We start from the raw sequence: 9,757 nt of genomic DNA, 5'->3' as shown, positions 1-9,757 counted from the left end.
CCCCCCCTCCCCCCCAAAAAAAACCACCTACTCATTTCCAAAACAAATGATATTATTTTATTTTTTAGAAAAAAAAAATATACCCCACCTTATCTAATCCTCCACTCCAAATTTATTTATTTATTTACATTTTTTCGTTTTGTGTTAGATATGTACATATAATTTTAGGAAAATCTTCTTTTTTATATTTGTGTACTGATTATAACATAAATAAAAAATTTATTTAAGTAAAAAACTTGCGGCAAGTAAAAATATTTTTCTATATATATATATATATCACACAAAACGAGAAAAATAATTAGAAGCGGAGAGTTAGGTGGGGTGGAATTATTTTTAAAAAAATATATATTAACATCTAAATTATTATTTGAAGGGGGGGGAGTAAGNAAATTGGGGGGGGGGGGTACGGTGAGAGGGAGAGGGGTAAGGAAAATATTTTACATTTTATTTTATAAAAAAAATTATTTTTTTGGATGATGGTTCTTTAATCTTTAATCTTAACTAATACTAATTATTTATTTAATTTTTGTCAAGGTGAAATGTTTTGGTATAACTTACATAAATCACATAGTGTAAATAGTAAATTATATCATATCCATACTCTTTTTCTAATTACAATAATCCCTTAAAATTTGTACCTTTCGGATACATTAATTTTGACACAATAAAAATCCTTTTGTTGCGCTAAAAAAGGAAACAAAATCTTTTCTGTTGCGCTTAAAAAAAGAAAAGAAACGTAAAATTAAATATCAAATCCATAAATCACGTAATTACATTGTTTTTATTGCTAATCAATCTCTCCCAAAGCATAACAACTTCAAAAAAATCAAATTTCAAATTTCTTCTCCCAAATTGTCAAAAATCTTTTCAAATTTGATTCAAAATCATTGAAAACTGAGTTGATACATCGTGAATATCTCTATTTTATTGAGACATTCAAGAATATGAGAAAGTGAGGTGAGTTATGAACGATACAAAATATGTTATGTATTGGAGTGGTATTAAAATGTTATTATTGTTGTGACAACCTCCATAATTATGTTTCAACTTTTTCTTCCTCTATGAAAGCATTCACATATAATTATGTACAATCAGTTTCATGAATCCATCAGTCTACTTGCTACGGTCAACAACTATCTAATGCAGTCTGGTCCTGTGGTGTGTTAATTATGTGGCAAGGAATGTTGCTAAATGAGATGTGATTTTGTCTTTGAAAAGATTGCATCAATATTGAGTTGATACATCATGAATATCTCTATTTTGTTGAGACATTAAAAAATATGAGAAAGTGAGGTGAGTTATGAACGATACAAAAGTGATGGAATAGTTGTTGGACAAAATATTTCTTTTGTGATTGTTGCATCAGCCATTGCAACTTGGAGATCGATGAGTTGAGGAAAATCTGGAGATCTGATACATTACAGAGACGAGCGATGTTGTATCCCTATACAATTGTTTGAAGATCATCTCAATTTTTATTCAAAATTGTCAAAAAAAAAATAGATTCAAAATTCTTCTCCCAGTCATCGAAGATCCTTTTAATTTTGATTCAAAATTATCGAAAAAAAAACTGAGCTTGTTCTCCAGTTCATTGAAGATCCTTTCAATTTTGATTCAAAATTATTGAAACTTTTGAGAAGATACATCATGAATATCTTCGTTAGTCTGTACTTGGAGGTGAAGAAACATGAGCCAGAATTTGCAATATATCTACTATGCATTGATATAACACACAAAAAAGATGGAGAAATGTTGTGTAGTTGAATTTTTTTTTTTTGATATTGAGATGGATATATTACTCATGTACATTGCTATTTTTAAAATATTTAGTAAATTTTTAAGTACTGTAATCATACCCGATACATAAAGTAGTAAAGGTTGCCCATAAGATTTTTGGTTTTAGATCGATACATTACTGTGTGGTAGTTATTACGTATCAGATACATGTAGTTTTAATTTGTATGAATGTATCATGACCAAAGTTTTTTTGATTTGCTTTTCCAAGATAGATATATTACTCATGATACATTATTATTCCTAAGATATTTAATAAATTGTTAAGTATTGCAATCCTACATATATATTAGAGAAGTAAAGATTACTTGTAAAGTGTCTGGTTTTATATCAAAATATTATTGCGTGATAGAGATTAAGTATCAGATACATGTAGTGTTAGTTTGTATGAATGTATCATTGCAAAATAATGGGTATTTAGCAATATTTTGTATAAATGTATCATGGTCAATTAATGTGTATCAGTTACGTGTGATTGAAAAATTACATATCTTGTACGAAGGAAATCAAATTTAAAACCACTTGATGGGATTGGAAAATATTACTGATACATTATAGAGTTTTATATATGGCAAATGATACATTATGCATTACTTACGTATCAAGTACATTTGAATTGAACATGTAACGCACTAGTCAAATTATCAGGAACATTAGGTTATGTATAATTATAATAAATATAAACATGATACACTGCATAAAATTCACTAGTCGAAGTATCAACAACATTAGTTTATGTATCATTATAATACTATAAACATGATACATTGCATAAAATTCACTAGTCAAAGTATCAACAACATTAGGTTATATACATGTATAATCAATATAAATGTGATACATTGCATAAAACATAGTCATTGTATTTAGGCACGGGCATAATATGGTTCAAACCGAAAAAACCGATCGAACCACTTTTTTTTTAATTTTGGTTTCGACTTTTTCGATCGGTTTCAATTTTGAATCCTAAAAATTCAGTTTTTCAGTTTTCAGTGTTTAGCTATTTTAAATCGGTTAACCGAAAATTCAAAGTTATTTTATATACATATTATATAGACTGCCTTCTTCTTTCAATTACTCACGATAATAGCCCAATTTATCTGGCCCAAATCAATTGGCCTCCAACCTTCCTCACTTCTGTAAAATTCCTAATGTAAAATCCCTAATGAAAAATCCCCTAAATGACGACCACTCGACCAACGAGTAGCAACGCCGACGCGAGGCAGCCAACGACCACGTTCATCGTCCCTCGACCTCCAATTCACAGTCAACCTTCGATCCTCGACCACACTGTGTTGTTGTCCCATCTCGTAGGTTCGCAGAAGTCGCATACTCGCAACCCACAAATTGTACTGTTGCAACCTTGAAGCTATATATTCCCTTATTTTTCTCTCGTTTCAATTTTGCATTTTCAATTAGCAAAACATTGTTTATTAAATTTGGTTAAATCGGAAATCAAACCAAAATTTTGATAACCGAACCAAACCGAATTTATTTCAATTTGGTTTGGTTTCACATTTTTACTAAATCGAAAACCAAAAAAGCAAATTGAAATTTACAAATCGAATCGACCGAACACCCAACCCTAATTGTATTAGAAAGTTAAATTACGAAATAGAATAAACTAGATACATTGAGACTATGTACATTTGGTAACGATGTGCGTGATAATCCAGATCCAATCTTTTTCTTTTTTTGGACTTTTTTTCCACAATTGATTTAGGGGCCGAAGATACATCCTTTTCCGACTTTGACTACTCTAATCTCATATTCTTCATGAATAATGGATTGTTTGATACATTGAAAACTTGTACATTTAAGAATCAAAATAAATGAGATACATTGAAAACTTGTGCATTTGATAGATACGAACGTGATAAGGCAGATCCAACTCCCCCCCCCCCNCCCCCCCTTTTGAGCGTTTTTTTTCACAATAGATTTAGAATTCGAAATCCTTCTTCAACATTGACTTCCCCAACTCCATATTCTTCATGAATAATGGATAGTTTATTTGATTAAATTTATTTTCAACAAAATCTTCACCATCACAATCAAAGATACAACATACATTATCTTGAGTAGTTGAAACTAATCGGGTAATCACAATACTAAAAGATGAAACATCATCCATAAGTATCCAAATTTTGTAGATGACAAGATAATTTTTTTTAAAAAAATGACGATGATGATGAACTAAAAAGAAAAGAATGAACTAAGAAGAACTATTTCTTGATTAACTTGAAATCAATTAACCGGAAAGTGAAAATATTTGAAATTCAAAAATAGAGTGATAAAGGTAACTAGTGATATAGTGGAGTGATTATAGACGCGAAAAAAGGAAGAAAATCATGGAGTTGGAAGTTTGAAAGTTATGTATCTGGAAAAGAGAGAATTTTAGAAAAAACAGGATTTTTGTAATTTTTTGGATTGGTAGGAAATAATAGAAAATAAGGAAAAAAAGAATGTGGTTAGGTAATTTTTTCAATGTTTTGTCCATGTGAAGGTGAGGAGACAATTTTTTTTGAAAATAAAAGAGAGAGTGTAGTGCACATCATAAAGAGAGTGTAATTAATAAAGAGAGAGGTGCGTTTCTCAAACTACTAAGGGGTCGTTTGGTAGGCCGCATTAAAACAAATAGTCCACATATTATGTATGGTGTTATTTAGGGAAAAAGTCTGAAATATATCCAAATCCTTGACCGAAATTGTTATTATGATATCGAACTTTGGAAAGAACCTTTTACCCCTCTGCACTATTTAATTGTGTATTTTAAAGGTATATATGTGCCCACGTGGACATCATAATATAACGACTTGATTTCGTCGTTAGGAAAACGCCAATGGGGAAAGAATTGGACCAGAAAAACTTTTGATTAGTAACTTGGAATTTTTCAGCCTAGTCCAAATTTGAATGAAATCGGAGTCAGTGAGGTTTAGGGAAATCTGGTAATAAATGAAATATCTAATTATGATTTTGATCACATGACTAGATAGTTAAGACGTTAAGGAACTCGTATGACCTTATGGAATTGAATTCGGGTGAGTAAAACTCCCGAAACTGATCTTAGCGTGAATGGGTGTTTTTTGAGTGTCGTGGGATGAATGTGTGTTGTGAAATGGGGGTTTGAAACTCTTATTTTAGCTCTCTGTTTCCGTGCAAGCCACTAGGGCGGGATTATTCCTGCCAGGGTGGGGTTGTTGTAGCGAGATGAGGACCGTTGTGGCGGGATAGTCATGATTTAAGTCGGAAATAAATCCCAAAAATGTTTTATTTTGCACTTTTCAAATTTGAGAGCTAAGGAACGACCCCAGAGGTTTTCTTGATAGTTTTCCACCATTCTTGAGGCTTAAGGTAAGGTTTTCACTCTCCGAATCCATTTTTCGATCCGTAGAACTTAGTTTCTTGGGTGATTATTGTTGGGGGGTTTTGGAACTGTTTGGATGGTGGGAAAAACCCTAAATTGGGATACTGGGATCATGGGTTATTGAGTTTGTTATAATCTGGATAATTAGATCTTTGATTTTAATCCTTGCGTATATTAATTATTTGTAGACCTGGAACAAATGAAAAGAATCCGGAAAGGGAAGATTCAAGTGCCTTAGGGGTTTTAAGTTTTGATTCGAGGTAAGTGATGATTGTGATTTCATGTTGGTGTGATATATGTTTGTAATTGCTTTATTATAATGCATGTATGTATGTGAATGTTTCATTATTGATCACCCTAATCGTAAATGAGGATAATTGAATAATTGTATGCCATGAATCACCTCTTGTTGTATGATTGTGAGAATATGCATTATGATTGTGATTGTGGTTTGTTGAATGGATCGGGTGTTATGTTTCGACATACTAACTTGGATCGGTTGTCATATATCGGCATAAACATCGGAACGGGTGTCACGATCCGATACACTAACTTGAATCGATTGTCACGTACTGACATAAATATTGGAACGGGTGTCACGATCCGGCACACTAATAGTTTGGGTATGAGTTCCATGAGAGAATCATTGAATTAGGTTCCGTGAGAGGACCATTGAATTATGTTGTGTATCTAGTTGTCATGATTACGCTCATATCTAATAGTGATTGAGGTTGAAAGACTGTTTGTTGTTCTAAAATGATAACCAATATGTATTATTGAGAATGTGGAATGCTACATTGATCCTTGAAAGATGGCTAATATTGTATATGTTCGGTATATGTTTGTTTTATAATGTTGTGGTTACTTGCATGTGTTTCACTTATTGGGATAGCTACGTGATCCTACCAGTACACTGTGGTTGTGTACTATTACTTCACTTGCTTGTTCTTTGTTGAGTACAGGGCATCTTCAGGACCGAATTTAAAAGTGAGTCAGTTCTTTCAGACTGTCATGGATCTCTCTTGTTTAAGTTCACTATTTTCAGACTCAAACTATTTGTTAAAGGTGTTTGTTTAGTTTTGGGGTTGTACCCCTTGTTCTTAGACTTCGTTAGTAGAGTTTTGGTATAATGACTTTCAGGTTCTAAGGGTTAAGACTTCCGCATTAGTTAGGTTAAATTATTTGTTTAAACCTTTGGAGTTTATGGGAACTCTGAATTTCTTTTGGTCATTTAAACCTGCTTCTGTATCTTTAAATGTGTAGTATTTGGTTAAGTTGTTAGTTAGGGTTGTAGTAATGGTTCTCCTATCGGAGGGTTAGTGTGGGTGTCAATCATGATGGTCTGGGTCATGATAAAGTTGGTATCAGAGCTCTAGGTTCGTTGATCTCATTGTAGCAAAACGAGTCTAGTGAAGTCTTGCGGAATGGTATGAAGATGTCTGTACTTTTCTTCGAGAGGCTATAGGACTTTAGGAAAAATTCACTTATTTCTACTCTTTCGTGCTATAACTTGAATCAAATTGGTATCTCGGTGATACAAATTGGTATCTTTTCTTCTCACTCTATGGTCCGAACTAGAGCAACAAAAGTGGTAACACCATCACTAGCAAAAGAGGATGTGTATAGACTACCGACAGTTGAATAGGGTCACCATTCGAAACAAGTATCCACTACCTCAGATAAATGATCTTTTGACCAGTTGCAAGGTGCATCAATTTACATTTTTCTCTTGGCCTGGGAGACCGGTAATGGTCATCTATGGAACAAACTAATTCAGAAATCGAGCTTGTCTGTGAGTCATAACTTAAAAACTGTGAATGCGTGTTCCCTGTTGCCTGAATTTACTATGAATGTGGAAGTTGTATTTGCTTGGATGTGATGATATGATCATGTGCACAATAAGTGTGGGTCTGAATTTTGATTTGTGCAATATGCTGGCTGAACTGATTGAAACTATGCAAATTGTAACTGCTGAGTATCGTGAAACTTGTTGTGAAAAGAAGGTCATGACTAAGTTTGATGGAAGGGTCTAGATAATGTACGATGTGATTCGTAAGAAAGATTTGGACGTGTCTTGTGCTTGAGTAATAACCGCGTGAGTGTATGGGTGTATCTTGGGGATGTGCTTGTTATAGTGTTGATTGATGATAATGAGTTGGATTGTGTATCGTTGGATTGACTCGGGGTAGACAATGATTATATTATCCTAAATTGCTCAGTAAAGCTGAAAATCGTTAGGAAATTTAGAAAAGAGAAAAACCCAGAAAAATTTATTGCCTGGGTACTGTTTCCGTCTGAGCCGCTGGGGCGGGATTTTTCCGTCAGCGCGAGGCCGCCAGAGCGGGACATGGCTAGACAGAACCTCAGCCCTATTTCCTCTGTATTTCCCAGGTCTCTTTATAGATCCTGAATCGAATCTGAACTAACCCCTCCAATCCAATCAGTGTTCAACAACCGATGATAGACTATAAAACCTTGTAATAAATCTAATGATGTCAAAAACAGCAGAAAAACTAGCATACATGTGCTTACAAAAACAAAAGGGGTGTGCAAAGTTTTCTAAATGTGAATTTTGGTTGACTTTGATTGCCTTTTTGGGGCATGTAGTTTCAAGGGAAGGGGTAATGGTAGATGTCCAAAAGATTGAAGCAGTCAAGAATTGGGTCCGACTTAGTTATGTGACTGAAATTAAGAGTTTTATGGGGCTCGCTACCTACTATCGTCGCTTGTGAAGGGATTAAGGTCAGATTTGCAGATTCAAGTTTATAGGTGACAACATTCAAGAAGTTTTGGTAAGGGACAGTTAGATAATGAACACCATTACTTTGGAAAATACATTTAGTATTGTTGTTATAACATGTATGGGTTGTTTAGCGAATGATGAAATTAAGTTATGTCAATTGAGGTTAGAAGTTATACTACGATTTCATGGATTGTTTGTATATTAAGAAGAGGTCAGGATACGACTGCTCCAATAACAACGATGTTTACTTGGTTAAGTTATTAAGTGTGTTACAATTGTGGAGAACCTGAGCATATGAGGAAGAAATTTGCGAGGCCATGGAGGCCGGGGAAATGGTAATACAGGCAGAGGAGCAGTGCATCCATGCAATGAGGTTGCCCGTCAAGATGACAGGGCTCGGTTTTATGCCTTTCTGAGCAAGACCGAGGCTAAGGGTCTGTTGCAGTGATCACAAGTACTATTATTGTTTGTGACTAGATGACTAATGTGTTGTTTGATCCGGATTCTACTTATTCTTATGTGTCCGTGCGATTTGCCTCAGAATTTTTTATGATTTGTGGTATACATGATGCCCCCATCCATGTTTCTACCCAGTTGAAAAGTCAGTCATAGTCACCCATGTATATCGTGTTGTGCTGTTGTGTTCATGGATTTTCAGATTTGTGTTGATTTGGTTATGTTGGATATGACTGACTTGATATAATCTTAGGCATGACTTAGTTGTCCCCCTATTATGTTGTGCTTAATGGTAATGCTAAGTCGGTAACTCTAGAGATCCCGGGTAGGGAAAGGTTAGAGTGGGAAGGGGGTACAAGCCTAAGTCAGCTAAGGTCATGTCTTTCGTGCGGGGTAGGAAACTGGTGGGGCAAGATTGTTTGGCGTGATTGGCTCATATTCGGGATGTTGAGGTCGAATCCCCCTGTATTGAGTCTATTCCTTTGGTGTCAGAATTGATAGAACTTAAAGCTCAAATCCAAGGGCTCTTTTATAAAGGTTTCATCTGTCCTAATGCTTCCCCTTGGGGTGCTTTTGTCTTGTTTATTAAGAAGAAGAAGGGTAGTATGAGGACTGGTGATTTTATCTTAAGCCATAAAAGAGTGGATTGATACTTGAATGACAAGCTTATGGATAAGGAAGGTCCGAATGAGTAAACTTGGGTGAAGGAAATTAAAGTATTTTAGTAAGAAAATGCGTATAAATTGGGTCAGTCCTCTTAATTTGTTGAGTATACCTGAGTTTGAGGTGTCATGTTGATGAAAGGTTGGCTTTGTAGTGATAGTCAAGGCAGACTTAGTGTTATGGTAATAAGAGTTCGTGATGGATTGTGACGGGATGCAACTATATAATAAAATTGTTGGCTAAGCGAATTTTTGTATAATAATTATGACTTGCGAGTATCTAGGGTTGTGGTTTTCTAATGTATGGTAAGTAACGTGGTTGTATGAAAAGTTTTAAGACATGGCGGGACACCATTCAAATAGAAATTAAAGAGCTAGAGTCATAATGAAGAAAAATAGTGGGATGTAGTACAACCTTTAAAGAGATGAGAGAGCAAGAATATTTTATTTGATTACAAAGGCTAAAGATATATCTTCAGAGAGGTAGATAACTGGGTTCAGAGACGCGTGAGTTCATTCGTTTTGCTGTGGCTATGGTAATAATGTCACAAGTCCGTCAGATTGGTTAAAAACTATTGAAAATGACTTGAGAAAGAAGTGTACAGACATTAGCTCGAGTGTGATGATAAGTGCTTTGGTTTTGTCTTTGAGTTTATTAATGAGTACGATGGAACTTTTAACGAAGAATATTGTAAGATCGATGGAGATGCGATCAATGATAAGCAAAAATCCATGAAT

Source organism: Solanum stenotomum, chromosome 7 (genome assembly GCF_019186545.1).
Source record: "Solanum stenotomum isolate F172 chromosome 7, ASM1918654v1, whole genome shotgun sequence".
NCBI lineage: Eukaryota > Viridiplantae > Streptophyta > Magnoliopsida > Solanales > Solanaceae > Solanum > Solanum stenotomum.
Note: the sequence above shows the minus strand (reverse complement) of the source record.